This window comes from Nomascus leucogenys, chromosome 7b (assembly GCF_006542625.1).
Source record: "Nomascus leucogenys isolate Asia chromosome 7b, Asia_NLE_v1, whole genome shotgun sequence".
Taxonomy (NCBI): domain Eukaryota; kingdom Metazoa; phylum Chordata; class Mammalia; order Primates; family Hylobatidae; genus Nomascus; species Nomascus leucogenys.
This window is the reverse complement of record NC_044387.1, coordinates 78,032,529-78,050,185: the sequence shown is the minus strand read 5'-3', so window position 1 is coordinate 78,050,185 and position 17,657 is coordinate 78,032,529.

Below are 17,657 nucleotides of genomic sequence, written 5' to 3'. Positions count from 1 at the left end.
GTTTTGGTTATAGAGGCGGATCCCTCATGAATGGCTTGGTGCTCCAGTAGGGAGTGAGTTATCACCCTTACAAGACTGGATTAGTTTTTGCAGAGATGTTCCTTTGAGAGTGTGTTGTTACAAAGCCAAGCTGCCCCTTAGGTTTCGGCTTTTCATACATGCCTGTGCCCCTTTTGACTTTCTTCGTCATTTTATGACACAACACAAAAAGCCCTTACCAGAAGCTGAGCAGATGCCAGCTCTGTGCTTCTTGTACTACCAAGCCTTCAGAACCATGAGCTAAATAAACCTCTTTTCTTTATAAATTACCCAGACTCAGATATTCTGTTATAACAACATTACATGGGCTAGGACCAGTCTTCTTCTGATTGGTCTAACTATGTAAATGATGGTAAAACATTCCAATGTGCCCTTATACTGTGTCAGTGCACTGCCTTGAGCATATAGATTTGAGTTTCTAAGCTAGAAGAAATCTAAACTGTCAGCTAACTCAGTGATTCTCAAAGTGTGGTCCCTAGAACAGCAACGACAGTAGCATCACCTGGTGATTCTGCTGCACATTAAGTTGCTTTAGCCCAGCTCCATTTTTATCAAAGGAACACATTAAAATCAGGAGAAGTTAAAAAGGTCACAGAGCTAAGTAAAGACTTGCAGAACATAAAGTGTAACCCACAGTGGGCTCTCAGTTATACAGTATGACCCATATAGCATAATTTAAGCCATGAAATAATTAAATATGAAACAATAAAATCATATTTTACATCTAAGTTATTTCTGCGTTTTTGTTTATACTTCATTATTATAGCACCAAAATTTGAATCGTATCAGTGAGATCATTTAGTATTATTTCCACTGATGATGATAAAATGCATTAAACATAAGATTAGGTTTTAGTCCTGAGAGAATCTTTCAGAACTATTAGGGAGACATTTTGTTTGTTTTGCCTTGTCTGACCTGAATTTGACCCTGAACTCAATAGGACTTTAATTTTATTTTTGAAAAGAATTGGAGAAGACATTGAGCTAAGAAACAGAAATGGCAAAAGGCATTCCACAGAGAAATAATAAAGAAATTAGTGTATTGTTGGTATATAGAAAAGATCTGTGATCAGTGAAAAAGATAAGATTCTGGTTGTCTTTAAGCACTTGAAATACATATATTCTTGGCTCTTCCACTCTCAGTCTCCATTGGTTACCTCCCATTTGGGAAGAAAAATACCCAAATGAACACTACCTTACCAAGAAATTAGGCTCAATTCTAAATCTTCATTTCGTTCACCATTCTAACTTTATTTTTTCCTTCACTGCAAAATTTTTTAATTCAAGAATTTTGTTTTACAACTATAAAAGTGCCATAGATCAAAGTTTAAAATGTGGAATGAAATGAACAAAGCAAACAGAAAGCATAACTTTTTGTTTGAAATACCTCCAAGTAATATTTGTTCCCAGATGGTATGTATATGTTAATGTTTGTAAGTGGAATGATACAGTACCTATTGTTTAAGGCTTTTTTTACCTTAATAACAAATTGTGATTTCTTAAATTATAGTAAATTGCCTTTTGAAGGTATAATTGTAATGGACATTTAATATTCCCTTATATGAGCATTTCCCAATCTCCTATTTTTAGACATTTGGGTCATTTTTAATTGTTCATTGTTATGCTTGCTTGGGTAATTACAAACATTTTTGTGGTATATAAATAAATTACTTGAATACTTTATATTTTATAAAGTTCTTAACACAAAATATAAAAATTGAAATTAACCAACTTTATTACAAGCTTTCCTATACATTGAAAATTGCCTTTTACATCTCCCTAGAAGAATGTAAAATTAGACCTGACAGGTAGCATATAAAACTGTTCATTCTTTTATAACTTAACAGTTTTATAAAGCAAATAATGGCATCCATTTCATTATGTTATTACTGTTGTGAGTTAATATGTTAAAATAATTATTAGTCATTTTTATTTCTGGTTCAACTTCTCTGACCATCTTTAATGAAATATTCATGCATTTCTTATTACTACGCAAAAAATCTCTTTAAATATTAAGAAAACAAATTTCCCTTTCTGTTATAAATGTATTTTTCAACATTTCTGAAAGTATAATTTAAAAGCACTCTATACTTATCTCTAAACTCATCAAGTTGTGTGTTAGGTTGGTGCAAAAGTAATTGTGGTTTTTGCCATTAAAAATAATGTTACTTACTTTTAATTAAAAGTAATGGCAAAAACCGCAATTACTTTTGCACCAACAAATTGCATTACATATGTAGAGTTTTTGTATATCAATTATACATCAACGATTTTTAAAAATATACTCCATATTTTATTTGAATTATTTTCTTCTCAAATTAAAAAAAAAAATTTCCTTTCATACAGCTGTTAAAAACTGCTGTTGCTAAGAACATCCTCATTACTGAGAAAAGTTTTTCTCCTCCTACGTTAACCCTGCATCATGCAGCTTTGTTGCTTTTGGCCTTTCTACATCTCAAAATTCCACTCCTTTGATTTTCCTGGTCCTTTTTCTATCTTTCGGACTGAACCTTTCATTTCCTTCTTGGCTTCTCTCTCTTTGAACTCCTTACAAAAGAAGTTTCCTCTGAATTCTTCCCTTCGTTTTATGCCTTCAGTTTAATATTCTCACAAGAAGAGTGAGATGCTGAGAAGGGAGGAGGTTATTGGATTCAGACTTGAAAGAATTTAACTTTGTCTTATACTCCAGCTCTACCAGCTCCTCCTCACTTAGTAGCTATCAGTTATCCTTTTTCACAAAGAAAATAGAAGCCATCCAACTATTCACACTTATGCCCGCAAATGTACCTGTATCCTTACAAGTTTTCCTCTCCTGTGCTGTTACAAAACAAAAACCCAACTGCTTGTCTTGTCGCGATATCTCCTAAGCCTATTGAGAGCTGCTTAAAACGAAACAACAACAAAATGGAAACATCACAAAATGAATCTATCAAAATGCAGGTGGTTAAAAGTATAAATTAACATTTACCGGCTTCAATTGGGCCCCCCAAACTCAGCAATTCTGAATTCTTCTACCAGTAAGTTCTCTCTCTCATCTTCTCTTTCTTACCCTCTCCCTTTCTTTATCCTCACAAGTAGTCTTTCATATCTTAAATTCTCAGGAGCAAGATTGTATGAATTGATATCTTCATGCACTCTGGCTACAAAGCCAACATTATTGTATATGATACCAGCCATAAGCCAAAACAGTAGCTGGAAGTAGAGCCACAATAAAATTATTATTTTACTTTTATGATGGATTATATCTAAATACAGCTAAAAGCTGAAGAGATGGGGTAGAATATTTTTGGAATGTAAATATAAATAATATTCCCAGCCTCAGTTTCACTGTCTGAACAATGGTGAAAATCCTTAAGATACCACTCAGATTTGTGGTGAAAAATAAATAAAAAGTTTACATGCATTACCTAAAAAATAATACACATTTAATGTTTAAAATATTATAATTTTTAAAATTTCCCTAGCCATTTAAAAATGAATTCTACATTAATTTTATAAATGCAGTTATTTCTCCAATCCCCATTCACTCTTAGACTCATCTAAAAATTAGAAATGGGCAGACGAGATTACTAGGCTTTTTTCAGTGTAGTGCTGAGTTTGACTTTCTACTGATGAGACAATTTATTAATCTGTCAAGGCAGAAGTTAACTTGCATATTCTCACCTGTTCAAATTGCAGATTATTTCTGTCTGGTGAAACTGATCATTCCAGAGGTAAGAGTTTGAGGTTCTATTGGATATTAATCAGTTTTGCACCCACCCCAAAACTCCTAACATTTCTTTGTTAACTTGTCAACTTATACCTACTTCACAAAAGCTCTTTGGACCATTCATAACATCTTTCTTATAATTAAGGAGTTGAGTAAATTTTTTGACAAGGGTTCATTTTATTTTTACATGAGTCATGATTTCACCTTTTTAAAATCTACACTTGAACTCATTGCAACCTCTCATTTAACTTCAACATTTACAATTATGCAGCCAAGTAAGAATATGTATCTCTGTTGTCAACTGAGACACGTGAGGCTCATACAGTTTGAATAAATTACCCTATGTTACACATTTACAGAAGGCTAAACTTAGAGACAAATATTGAACTTTGGCCCTATGCTCAAGCTTCTCATATTGGGCCAAATGGCTATGTGCTGGAGTTCTAAAAATAAATTTCAATGTCCAAAAATAAGTTAAAATGTCAAGGCTTTTCAGTCTAATTAATTTTATTAAAACATTTTGGAAAAATAAGTAAATTAAAATACTAATTTAATGCCGCAAAATATTTTTGCAGTTAATTCAAAATTATATGAATTTTTGGTTGCTCATGAAATGAACTTATTTTGAGCTGTACTCTCAAATTTCAGGGTGTTCTCTGTTATTCTGATACATTGATTAAAAACATTGAGAAGCATTATTGAGCTAAAGGTTTCTATCAATACATAGAACAAATAGCATATTATTCCTATACATAATGAAACGTAATTGTAGAATTTGATGTCCTTACCAGCTGGCAGAATCCCCTCATTGGCTCCCTGACTGGTAGGATGAGGGCTATTATTGTGGGAGAGGCCAAATGGAGCCATTAGAGCTGCCTCTAACTAGAAAAATGGTAAATTAAAAAATAATATCGCATCTTTGGAGTGATTGCAGAAATTAGTGCCACCATCAAGGACTTGAAAGATGCAGGGGTGGTGATTCCCACCACATTTCTCTTAAACTCTCCCAACTGGCCTGTGCAGAAAATGGATCTTGGAGAATGACAGTAGATTATCGTAAGCTTAACCAAGTGGTGACTCCAATTGCAGCTGCTGTACCAGATGCAGTTTCATTGCTTGAGCAAATTAACACATCTCCTGGTACCTGGTATGTAGCTATTGACTGGCAAATGCCTTTTTCTCTATTCCTATCCATAAGGCCCACCGGAAGCAATTTGCCTTCATCTGGCAAGGCCAGCAATATACCTTCACTGTCCTACCTCAGGGGTATATCAACTCTCTGGCTTTGTGCCATAATCTTGTTTGCAGAGATCTTGATTGCTTTTCCTCTCCACAAAATATCACACTGGTCCATTACATTGATGACATTATGCTGATTGGATCCAGTGAGCAGGAAGTAACAAACACATTGGACTTATTGGTGAGACATTTGTGTGCCATGGGGTGGGAAATAAATCCAACTAAAATTCAGGGACCATCTACCTCAGTAAAGTCTCTAGGGCCCCAGTGGTGTAGGGCCTTTTGAGATATTCCTTCTAAGGTGAGAGATAAGTTGCTGCATTTGGCCCCTCCTACAACCAAGAAAGAGGCACGACACCTAGTGCCCCTATTTGTATTTTGGAGGCAACACATTCCTCATCTGGGTGTATTACTCCAGCCCATTTATCAAGTGACCTGAAAGGTCACCAGTTTTGAGTAGAGTCCGGAGAAAGAGAAGGCTCTGCAATAGGTCCAGGCTGCGGTGCAAGCTGCTCTGCTCCTTGGGCCATATGACCCAGCAGATCCAAAGGTGCTGACACTGAGGTGTCAGTGGTGATAGGGATGCTGTTTGGAGCCTTTGGTAGGCTCCCATAGGTGAATCACAGTGGAGATCTCTAGGATTTTGGAGCGAGGTCCTGCCATCTTCTGCAGATAACTATTCTCCTTCTGAGAGACAGCTCTTGCCCTATTACTAAGCTTTGGTAGAAACTGAATGTTTAACTATGGGTCATCAAGTCACCATGTGAACTGCCTGTCATAAACTGGGTGCTTTCTGCCCCATCTAGTCTTAAAGTGGGCACAACAGCATTCCATAACCAAATGGAAGTGGTATACACATGATTGGGCTCAAGTAGGTCCTGAGGGCAAAAGTAAGTAACATGAGGAAGTGGCTCAAATGCCCACTGTCCCCACTCCTGCCACTCTGTCTTCTCTCCCCAGCCTGAACTGATGGCCTTATAGGGAGTTCCCTGTGATCCGTTAACAGAGGAAGAGAAAACTAGGGCCTGGCTCACAGATGGCTCTGCATAATACATAGGCACCACTCAAAAGTGGACAGCTGCTGCACTACAGCCCCTTTCTAGGACATCCCTAATGGACAGTGGCAAAGGGAAATCTCCCAGTGGGCAGACCTTCAAGCTCTGTACCTGATTGTGCACTTTGCTTGGAAGAAGAACTGGCCAGATGTGTGATTATATGCCAATTCATGGGCTGTAGCCAATGGTTTGGCTAGGTGATCCAGGACTTGGAAAAAGCATGATTGGAAAATTGGTGACAAAAAATTTGGGGAAGAGGTATGTGAATGGACCTCTCTAAGTGATCAAAAATGGTGAAGATATTTGTATCTCACGTGAGTGCTCACCAAAGGGTGATGTCAGCAGAGGAGGATTTTAATAATCAAGTGTATAGGATGACTCATTCTGTGGACACCACTCAGCCTCTTTCCCCAGCCGGTCCTGTCATCGTCCAATGGGCCCATGAACAAAGTGGCCATGGTGGCAGGGATGGAAGTTATGCAGGGGCTCAGCAACATGGACTTCCACTCACTAAGGCTGACTGCCACCAAATTGGGCCACCACTGGGTGGCAGAGACCATCACTGAGTCCTCAATATGGCACCATTCCTTGGGGTGATCAGATAGCTACTTGGTGGCAGGTTGACTATATTAGATCTCTTCCATCATGGAAAGGGCAGTGGTTTGTCCTCACTGGAATAGACACTTACTCTTGCAATGGGTTTGCCTCTCCTGCACACAATGCTTCTGCCAAGACTACCATTCATGGACTCAGGGAATGCCTTATCCACCATCATGTTATTCCACATAGCATTGCCTCTGACCAAGGCACCTACTTTATGGCTAAAGAAGTGCAGCGGTGGACTCACACTCATGGGATTCACTGGTCTTACCATTTTCCTCATAATCCTGAAGCAGCTGGATTGATAGAATGGTGGAATGGCCATTTGAAGTCACAATTACAATGCCACCTAGGTGACAATACTTTGCAGGGCTGAAGCAAAGTTCTTCAGAAAGCTGTGAATGTTCTGAATCAGTGTCCTGCATATGGTACTGTTTATCCCATAGCCAGGATTCGTGGGTCCAGGAATCAAGGGGTGGAAGTGGAAGTGGCACCACTCACTGTCACCCCTAGTGATCCACTAGCAAAAGTTTTCCTTCCTGTTCTCACAACATTACATTCTCCTGGACTAGAGGTCTTAGTTCCAGAAGGAGGAATGTTGCCTCCAGGAGACACAACAATGATTCTATTGAACTGCAAGTTAATATTGTCATCTGGCCATCTTGGGCTCCTCCTACCTTTAAGTCAACAGGCTAATAAGGGAGTTACAGTGTTGGCTGGAGTGATTGACCCAGACTATCAAGATAAAATCAGTCTACTCCTCCACAATGGAGGTAAGGAAGAGTATGTGTGGAATACAGGAGATCCCATAGGGCATCTCTTACTATCACAATGCCCTGTGCTTAAGGTCAATGGGAAACTACAACAACTCAATGCAGGCAGACCTACAAATGGCCCAGACCCTTTAGAAATGAAGGATTCGGTCATTCCACCAGGATCTGCTGAGGTGCTTGCTGAAGGCAAAGGAAATACAGAATGGGTAGTAGAAGAAGGTTGTCATCAATCCAAGCTACAACCATGTGACCAGTTGCAGAAAGGAGGACTGTAGTTGTTATGAGTATTTCCTCCTTATTTTGTTAAGAGCATGTTTATGCATGTATACACTTGTGCTAAGAAAATATCTTCATTTTATTTCCTTTTTCCTTTATCACGTGACATAAGATTTATTGACTTCATATCAGCATTTAAGTGTTGTTAACTTTATGTTATAGCATTTGGGTTTGGGATTGGTAAGATTTATTGACTTCATATCAGCATTTAAGTAAGTGGTGTTAACTTTAGGTTATAGCATTTGGGTTGGGGAATGGTGTACTTCCAGTTGTACAAAGGATAGCTGTATTATGTTAGGTGTAATTATGACCTTATTATTATTGTCTTTATTTGAAGATTATGTATGATTTCAATAGATGCATATGACTTCAAATTGACAAGGGGTAAATTTGTGTTGGTTAATATTGATCATCAATTTAATTGGATTGAAGGATACAAGATATTGTTCCTGGGTGTGTCTGTGAGGGTGTTGCCAAAGGAGATTAACATTTGAGTTAGTGGACTGGGAGAGGCAGACCCACCCTCAATGAGACTGGGCACCATCTAATCAGCTACCAGCATAGCTAGGATAAAAGGAGGCAGAGGAACCTGGAAAGACTAGACTGGCTCAGTCTTCCGCACTTCATCTTTCTCCTGTGCTGGATGCTTCCTGCTGTTGAATATTTGACTCCAAGTTCTTCAGCTTTTGGACTCTTGGACTTACACCAGTGGTTTGCAAGGGGCTCTCAGGCCTTTGGCCACAGACTGAAGACTGTACTGTCAGCTTTCCTACTTTTGAGGTTTGGGACTCGGACTGGCTTCCTTGTTCCTCAGCTTGCAGACAGCCTATTGTGGGATTTGACCTTGTGATCATGAGAGTCAGTACTCCTTAATAAACTTCCTTTCATATATACATCTGTCCTATTAGTCCTGTCCCTCTAGAGAACCCTGAACAAGGTGTAAGCCGCAAGCCTTGGCAGCTTACATGTGGTGTTGAGCCTGCGGGTGTACAGAAGTCAAGAATTGAGGTTTTGGAACCTCTGCCTAGATTTCAGAGGAGTATGGAAATGCTTGGATGTACAGGCAGAGTTGTGCTGCAGCAGCAGATCCCTCATGGAGAACCTCTGCTAGGGTAGTGTGGAAAGGAAACGTGGGGTGGAAACCCCCACACAGAGTCCCCACTGGGGCACTGCCTAGCGGGGCTATAAGAGAGCCACCATCCTCCAGACCCCAGAATGAAGAGCCACTGACAGCTTGCACCATGCACCTGGAAAAGCTGCAGGCATTGAGTACTGCCAGCCCCTGAAAGCAGACAGCAGGAAAACTCTGCCTTGCAAAGCCACAGAGGTAGAGCTGCCCAAGACCATGGAAACCCACGTCTTGCATCCATGTGACCTGGGAGTGAGACATGGAATAAAAGATCATTTTGAAACTTTAAGATTTGACTGCCCCACTGGATTTTGAATTTGCATGGGGGCATGTAGCCCCTTTATTTTGCCCAATTTCTCCCATTTGGAATGAGTGTATTTACCCAATGTCTGTACTTCCATTATATCTAGGAAGTAACTAACTCGCTTTTGATTTTATAGGCTCATAGACAGAAGGGGCTTGCCTTGTCACAGATGAAACTTTGGACTGTGGACTTTTAAGTAAATGCTGAAATGAGTTAAGACTTTGGGGACTGTTGGGTAAGGCATGATTGAAAGGCATTTTGAAATGTGAGGACATGAGATTTGGAAGGGCCAGGGAACGATATGTCTTGTCTGTGTACCCACCCAAAAGTCAACTTGTATTATAGCTCCCCTAATCCCCACATGTCATGGGAGGGACCTGATGGGAGGTAATTGAATGGGAACTTTTGTACGTTGTTGGTGAAAATGTCAATTGGTAATAGTCATATGGAAAATAATACAGGACTTCCTCCAAAAAATAAAAATAAAACTACCATATAATACACCAATCCCTCTTCTGGTATATATGCAAAGGAAATGAAATCAGCACCATTGAGAAATCAGCACCATGTAGAAATATCTTCACTTAGTTGTTCATTGCAGCCTTAGTTATAATAGCCAAAGTATAACAACAACAGAAGTGTCCATCTATGGATGAGTGGATAACGGAAGTGTGATATATATAATGAAATGTAATTCAGCCTTTAAAAAGAAGGAGCTCCTGCCTTTTGCAGCAACATGGATGTACCTAGAGGAAATTATGCTATGTGGAATAAGCTAGACACAGAAATAAAAATACTGAATAATCTCATTTGTGTATGCAATATTTTTTAAAGTCAAATAATTAGAAACATATGATTTTTTGTCTTCTCAGATTTAAGAAATTTTCTTTTCTAAAAATTAATAAATCTTTACAGCCACTCTTGTTTTGTGCCATAATCTACTTCATCTTAATTTATTTAGAATCCTTTCTAGAAAGTAATTAGCTTGCAACTCTTTTGTCTCAATCTGTTTCCAAATATAAACACTGTAACATTTACATAGATTTAATTACTACCAAATCGATACTACAAATTTAAATCTAATTATAGTACAAGAATTAGAGCTTTGGTGAAGAAAAGATTTTCTAGCTAATTAGGAATTTAGCCTGCATTTAAACCAGTAGATTCTTAGTTCTGACTACCTTGATAAAGTACATGATATTAAACTAATTGTAGTCACAATCGTTATTATAATTATATATTAGGTGTACATAATGCCGTATTTCTTTCTAACAGTTTCTCCGTTTATAGGCAGTCTTTTTTTTTTTTTTAATCTAACCTCCAGCTAGGACTTAGCCCAGAGAGAAAACTTATCCCTCCTTTTCTTAAAGTTATCCTCAGAAGATAAATCTTAGAAATATCATTGTAGTACTGCATCGATGGTATAATATAAACTTAAAATCTACCTGTTGTTTTTCACTTCCTTATTTGTGAACTTCTGGGGAAACAACAGATATCCAACTCCGTCTACATAATGAGTCTTTGAGATAGGTATATTTGAAATAGCCTATTTCTACTAAACTATGTGATATACACATAATGCACAGAAAGATAATCTCAAACTGCTCAAACTTAACAACAAATAAGCATCAGTTGTGTGTTTTGAATGCAAATAAGTTTCGAGGTTTCTATATGAAGCAGTAGACTATTGATAGTTGCGTAAGTTTTGAATCTAAGAAACAGCACCCTGGAGGCACAAATTCTCCTGTTTTCCTTCACACATCACATCATTTCTTTATACAGTTGCCCATGGCTCTGCACCATTAGTTTTCTCAAAAATTCCTGTTGTCAAAAGCAAAATCAAGATGACCCTTTTTCCCCAAACTCTCTTCTAACACCTCTATAGACGCAGAATCTCATTCCACTTAATATATCTATATATTATACACACATGGTATACTATCTTTGCAGGCATCAACTTTTAATTTTATTTTTTTATGCCTATCTCTACAGAGAAATGTAAGCTCCTCAAGAGCAAGGGTGCTTGTCCTAGCCAGCAAGACACTGCCTAGTACATAGTAAGTTTATAACAATTCTTGTTAATATAATTTTTAAGTCATTTTACCATTTGCCTTCTGTTTTCCCTCTCTTACCATTTTTTTTTTTTTTGATCTATGAGAATTGGTTTTCTAGTTCTGTAAGGGTACTACTTCTCTCTCTTTTTTAAAAAAATTTCACATATAGCTCCTTAGTTGTTTTACAAACCCTGTTCTGCGTTGTTTCAGTTATTATGTCACTTTGAGAACCATTCTTCACTTCTCTTCCTAAGGAAGGCTATAAATACGAACAACATCAATACCTCAACATTTCCAACAATGCTTTATGTTTAAGATACAATGGGAATTTTAAAATTATTTTACTTTTGGCAGGTGAGAAAACTAAGGCATAAAGTGATTGAGACTAACCACATATAACTAAGGCAGGTATAAAACTAGAAATTTCTTTTTTTGTTTGAATTATTTAGTTCAGGTCAGTTTGAACACATCACCTTGAATTTGTATTAGTATTCTGTATTTCTTTTTAAAAAGTTAAAATGACACTTTACCTATTTTTTCTGAGACAGGGTCTAGCTTTGTCACCCAGGTTGGTGTGCAGTGGCATGATCATGGCTCACTCACTGCAGCTTTGAACTCCTTGGTTCAAGCAATCCCCCTGCCTCTCAGCCTCCCAAGTAGCTGGGACTACATGTGCATGCTGCAACACCCATCTACATTTTTAAAAAATATTTTGTAGAGACAGGGTCTCACTATGTTGCCCAGACTGATCTTGATTTCCTGAGCTCAAGTAATCCTCCTGACTTAGCCTCTCAAAGTGCTGAGATTACAGGCATGAGCCACCATACCTGGCCCACTTTGGTTATTCAGTGAAGTATTTCCAAACTGTGCAATATGCCATTGTGTTAACATATTTGTCAAGCTTCATAATTCTTTGATGGACTATTGTGACCATGAGAAGGTAAGTGCCCTATACTTCCACAAAAGTATTCCACAGAATACAAACAGCATGTGTTTAACCCCAATCACAAAACATTTCTTATCCTCATCCACTGCTGCTTTAACCTTTTCTACTAACCTCTTCCTGACTGGATTCCTTAGTGATTTCCTTTTGAAAAAATATTTTTCTCTCTGATAGAATAGAAATGTTGTGGTAAGTCCAGATATGTACTAACCTTCCCAACTCACGCCACCCTTGGAACAGCACTCTATCTGTTACCATAAGCTACCTCTCTCCTGACGGAGGAGTAAACATTACAACTTTAGCAAAGGTGCATTGCTTTGTCTCCTTTGTATACAGTTCTTGTGATACTTACACACACACAAACACACACACACACAGAGATGATAGATGGATGATAGATACATAGTTAGATATGAGAGATATGTGTGTGTAAACATAAATATAGATACAGATATAAAGCTGCATTTAATATTTTAGGGTAATACTGATTCTGCTTAAGACCTTTGCTGTAAGGATCCACTTATTTTACAAATATATTTTATTGTCTTCTATGTATTCAGCCCTGTGATATGCACTGAAAATATAATGATATAATTGCTTTATTCTCTGTTGTACAAAGGTGGAAGAAATATGCATCAGATAACCAAGAAATAAACATACATTTGGACAGTATAAAAATGTGCTAAGAGAAATTAGGGTTTTATGAGAGGGAATTAGAGGGGAACTACATTAGACTGAGAGGCTTCTTTGAAGAGGTAGCATTTAGCTAACTCCTGAGGGCTATAACTCAGTTGAATAGTAAGTAGATAAAAGAATGTTGCTGGCAGTGGATACAGCCTGTCGAAGTCCCCGAAGTGGGGAATGTTACAGGGGACAGTAAGAAGGATTCTGGGTCTGCTATGTAGTGTTGGAGTGGCAGAAGTGGTGATTGTTGGGTTGGCAGGAGATGATACTTAAGAGGTGGAGAGGCTGTACGAATTTGCAGGCTGCAGTTAGGATTTGAGATTTTCATTCAACATGTAACAAAAAGTCACTGAAGAGTTTAGAGTAGTAAAACATCATGATTTATATTTTGGGAACATATCAGTAAAATGAAATGATCAATTACATAAAGTGAATGATAGATGTAAAAGAAAATAACTGTTTTTATAGAGGAACGGATAGGAGACATGGGGACTTACTTCAAATTTATTTGTTGGTGAAAAAAACCGTTTGATTTTGATTTTAGATATCACTTCTGCTTCCCTTCAATTTGAGAGAGATATTTAATTGGCTAAAGTCAAAAGAAATAAATAATAATAACATCCATATGGAGAACAGAAGGAAAACCACTCATATGTGTATACATCATCCCAATCTGAGAAAAAAAATCATAGTGATCATTTGCAGAAAGGAATTTGGTAAGATATTTTTGCTGTTGCAATATTCATCTTCTCTCTAGTTTCATCTGGAAATAAAAATTGTAACCAGATATTGCAAGCTCCCTGATACACACATCTAAAATTAAAATTGTTCATCTCCTACAGATGCAAATATCCTTAGGCTTGTGACACTTTAAAAAGCAAATATAATTTCATTATTTTATTAATAAATGATTTAAAAACATGAGGAGGTCATTTTGATGATATAAGTTATCTTCACTGGTTATTTCTAACAAATATGCTTAAGTCACAGAAGGTTTACAATTTTCCATTCTTTTCCATTCCAATGCTTTATCGTCTTTGTTTTCATTGCCAACTTTTTTTTAGAAAGCCTAAATTCACTGTTTAACATCATTAAAACATTTCTTACCTATTATTACCCATAAAATTATCATCAAAAATCACTAATGATATCCTGTTAAATACAATGGCTTTTTCCGTTTGTAAACCACTTTATAGAATACCAGATAGCACCTTTATTCTTTAAACTTTCTCATTTGCTATATACTAAATTTTCTACCTTCTTTCAATCAGTTTTTTTTTTCTCATGAATGTATTAAATTTCATCAAAGTGGCTTTCTCACTGAGCACTTCTGTGGTGGCAGTCCCATCCATTCTATAGTTGTAAATTTCCTCTAATTTTGATGGTTTCTGTATTTACATCTATAAATAGACTTGACAGCCTTCTTCCCACTCAGCAACATATATACAAATCAGAGTTCAATATTTCCCCCAACTTATTATCTCAGCTGAAGACAGTACCTTCCACCCAGTATCATAGACTCCTTCATTTTCAAGCCTGATTTTAAATTTAGCTGCTATAACCCAATAATTGTTTATGAAATCTGTCAGCTTTATCTCCTCCACTGCCACTGATGCCACCTAAACGGATTCTCTAATTGATCACATTGCCCACAATTTCTCTCCTTTTGATTCCATCATTCATACACCTCTTATATTTTTATCAATTATTGGTGACTTGAAAGCACCTGCTTCATGAAAAACGTGCTTATAAAAATATATCCCAAATCCTTTATATGAACTTCAAATAAGTTGTGGCTTAAATATAACCTACCTTCTCAAGTTTACCTATCAATATACTTTACACACAGCGTGTTCTTTATCCCTAAGTGTACTTGGCATTTTTAGAATGCACAATACCTTTCTCTTGTTCGTTTCTTAGGTTGGGTGCCTTAAAAGCAGAGACCAAGATTCTCATAAAAGTGATTTATTGAAGGAATCTTCTCAGAAGTAGGAGAATGAGAGAATAATAAAAATGTGTTGCTTAGTATTTGTCTTTATAGAGCATATTGTCTTTCTAATCAACATTAGGTATTTATTTTCTTCTATCTTCTTTTATAATGAGTTATTTATATGTGGTAACATCCTTGGGCATAAAGACAGATATTTTTATTCATTATTTGTATACTCGCTACACTACAGCATCTAGCAAAAAGCTCTAAAACACAGTCAGAATTTTAAAAATATTTCTTGAATTGGATTGTCAGTAAAACTGAGTAGTTTACAGGAAATCTTGAGAGTAGTAATCTTTTTCTGGAAAACGGGCTGTTATGTATTTTATATTTCAATGTCCCATTTATGGTTATGGATTTAAGCCCTTCTTTTGTATTTCATGTCAGACCTTTCAAAAACCATCATTAGTTTTTGTCACTGAAATGCTACTTGGTATTGTTCCAAGAGTAATTATATTAGCCATTTTTTATTTTCTATAGCAAAACCAAAAGCTATTGCACATAAAACTCATAGAACTAAAGAGAGTCTTGTGAGGTCATCTTCATCCAAGTCCTAAATGAAACTACACTGGTCTCAAATTATTCACAAAAGTAGCTGTCCACTTGTTACATTTATTTTTTTTAAGGAACATACCAGCCCTCCAATATTTCATAGGCTTTATTAGCTTTCTTTCTATACATCAAAAAGATACTGTGCCTTTTTTCCTGTTTTCTCGGTCTCTTTGATACAGCCTAGGTTCCTTCTGAACTGCTTTTATGATTAAAAGCAAACATCTACTTACATATATCTTTCTCAACTGTCTTTTTTTTAGTTTGACATTTATTAACTTTCCTTTCTCTGTGATTGTAGGAAAAGCAACTTACAGATAATTATTTACCTTGTTTTACTGAACTTTTTAATTTTGAGATTATACATTCCCATGAAGTTGTAAGAAATAATATTTTTTCCAGTTTTCCCCAATGATAATAGCTTGAAAACTAGAGTGCAATATCACAATCAGACTATTGACATTGACACAGTCAATATAGAGAAATGTTTCATTACCATCGGAATCCTTCATGTTGCCTTTGATATAGTCACATCCATTATCCTCCTGCCTCATCCCTTACTTAACTATGTGCAACCACTAAGGAGAATACTGTATACATGGAATCATATAAAATCCTCAGACCGGCTTTTTTCACTTAGCACAATTCCCTTATTTATCCAGGTTCTTGAAGACATTAATAATGTGCATCCTTTTATTACTGAATAGTATTTCATGGTATGGATATGCCACATCTTAACTATTTCTCCAAAGAAGAATACCTAGGTTGTTACCAGATTTGGGTTATTACAAATAGAGTTGCTATAAACATCCGAGCTCCCAGGTTTTTGCATGACAGTGAATCGTTTAGGGGGAATAAAAGCCTAGGCGTGCAATTACTAGGTCCCAGTGTTTAGTTTTCTTAAGAAACTGCCAAACTGTTTCCAGAATGGCTGTGCCATATTTTGTAGCCACCAGCAATGCATAAGCACTCAGAGTTATCTACATCCTTGCCAGTATTTGATGTGGTCACTACTTGTGATTTAAGCCATTTTAATGGGTGTGTTTGGTACTTTATTATTGTTTTAGTTTGCATTTTCTTAATGGCCAATGATGCTGAATATGTTTTCATATGTTTATTTGCATCAGTATATTCTCTTCATTGAAATGTCTCTTCATGTCTTTTGTAATCTTATTGTCTTCCTATTGTTGAGATTTTTGGTTTTTGTTGTTGTTGTTGTTGTTTGAGATGGAGTTTCACTCTTGTTGCCCAGGCTGGAGTGCAATGGTGCAATCTCGGCTCACCGCAACCTCTGCCTCCCTGGTTCAAGTGATTCTCCTGCCTCAGCCTCCTGAGTAGCTGGGATTACAGGCGCCCACCACCACACCCGGCTAATTTTGTACTTTTAGTAGAGATGGGGTTTCTCCATGTTGGTCAGGCTGTTGGTCAGGCTGGTCTCAAACTCCCGACCTCAGGTGATCCACCCACCTCAGCCTCCCAAAGTGCTGAGATTACAGGCTTGAGCCACCGTGCCCACCCCTTACTGTTGAGTTTTGAGAGCATTTTAAATATTCTTCGTACTACTTATTTGTCAAATATAAGATTTGCCAATATTTTCTCATACTTCATAGTTTGCCTTTTCATTTCCTTAATACAGTTTTTACATAGAAAAATTTTTAATTTGGATGAGGTCTAATTTGCCAATTTTTTATTTTATGGATCATGCTTTTGTGTAAAGTCTAATAACCCATGTGTAGCCCTAAATCTTGAGGATTTTCTCTGATTTTTTAAAGTTTATAGTTTTACATTTTACACTGAACTCCATAATTCATTTGAGTTAACTTTGTAAAAGGTGAAAGAGTTAGTTCACTGTTCCTTTTTTTTTTTTTTTTGATGGATTCTCACTCTATCACCCAGGCCGGAGTGCAGTGGAGCGATCTCAGCTCACTGCAAGCTCTGCCTCTGGGGTTCATGCCATTCTCCTGCCTCAGCCTCCCAAGTATCTGGGACTATAGGCACCCACCACCATGCCCCGCTAATTTTTTTTTTTTTTTATACTTTTAGTGGAGATAGGGTTTCACCATGTTAGCCAGGATGGTCTCGATCTCCTGACCTTGTGATCCACCTGTCTCCCTTTCTTTCTTTCTTTCTTTCTTTCTTTCTTTCTTTCTTTCTTTCCTCTTTCTTTCTCTTTCTTTCTCTTTCTTTCTTCCTCTCCTTCTGTGCTTTCCTTCCTTCCTCCCTCCCTCCCACCTTTCTTCCTTCCTTTCTTTCCTTCCTTTCTTCTTTCCTTCCTTTCTACCTTCCTTCCTACCTTCCTTCCATGTAAATTTTA